Below are 1385 nucleotides of genomic sequence, written 5' to 3' on the forward strand. Positions count from 1 at the left end.
TGTTTTTTCACATGGAAGGGGACTTCCCAAGCCTCCGAGGTGGCACTGGGAATTAAACTACGACACTTGAGCGCTGGCATTTACCCACAACCCTTTAGAAAGATCAAGTCGGTGGGCCCGGCTGGCGTTTTCCTTTTCCTTGCTAAACATAAATATTCATATTGCTTTCGGATATATTTAAATCAATAAAAAGTTCTGGATGACGGTCAACAGGGCACAAAACGACGCCAACTTTTTTAATACACAGATGCAGTGTATACATTAACCGCGAAACCTGGCTAAAACACAGCAGTATTTACTTTATGCTATTCAGAAACGTGGCTTGGCGACTAAAATTAATAGAACTTGTCTGGAGGACCGTATAAACTTTCTAAGAGCTCTTTCAGATTTAACTTGTGCCCCAGTTTTTGCCTTTTTTTCAAAATTCCAATCTATGCAGCAGCACGCCTTTCCCACTGGCACAGTGAGGCCATGGAGCCAGCATTCCTTCCAGGGCTCACGGGTCCGAGTGTGTCGGGAAGCCTGTTGATGGATCAGTTGTAGAAGAGGGACTGGCTTGGCAGAACAAACAAACAAGCAGGACTCCTCTTCACAACGCCCAGCTCTGCGCGTGTACGTGTGTGTGCAGGCACGTGTGTAAACCCCTCCTAACTTTCCTTTCCAAGCCTGTCCTACCTGGTCAGGGGAATGCTTCTTTAAGGTTACACCATCAGCCTCCCCTGTGGATGCACATCATCTTTCTCACCATCTGACAAGCTTGTACCTTTTAAGTTCTCACTGTTCTGTTCTACTGGTAAAGTGGGAATAGGATCACGGAGGGAAATCCCAGGCTACATTTGAAGTGCACATCCATATACAATCTGCAAAGTTAGCAGGAGGCACCTACTTTAGTCCGTCTTCATGCACAGTGCCATGCACTCAAGAGAGCTGCCATGTCGAGCGAGCTCTCCACCTTCCACATCCTGGCTTTGTGAAGTAAGCTATTAATTGGGTTTTAGAAAGCTAATATAGAGCCCTAATAAACCCTGTAAGAGGGCAAGAAGTATTGTTATTCATTCATTGCTACCTAATGTTATTCTGTCAGAAGGCAGCAAACAAGCATTTTTAGCTACAGACTGTGTTGTGATCAAAAATTTGGTGCCAAATTGTCTATTAAAATTTTCAGCCAAATTAGTAAACAGTGAGTATCAGAGGGAGTAAGGTCTACAAGCAGCCATGCGCACTTGGTCTGTGTGTAACAAAACAGGAAATCTCAGCACCCCGTTCCAATTAAGCAAAGGCTGATTTCTCATGGAACATAAATTTTCTACTTTTCTCCCAGAATGAACAACCTTATGCTGATGTTTTAAATAGTGGTAAAACAGTGTTTTTAATTTCACACCTCA

The sequence above is a fragment of the Eurypyga helias genome, unplaced genomic scaffold, assembly GCF_000690775.1.
Source record: "Eurypyga helias isolate BGI_N326 unplaced genomic scaffold, ASM69077v1 scaffold20214, whole genome shotgun sequence".
NCBI lineage: Eukaryota > Metazoa > Chordata > Aves > Eurypygiformes > Eurypygidae > Eurypyga > Eurypyga helias.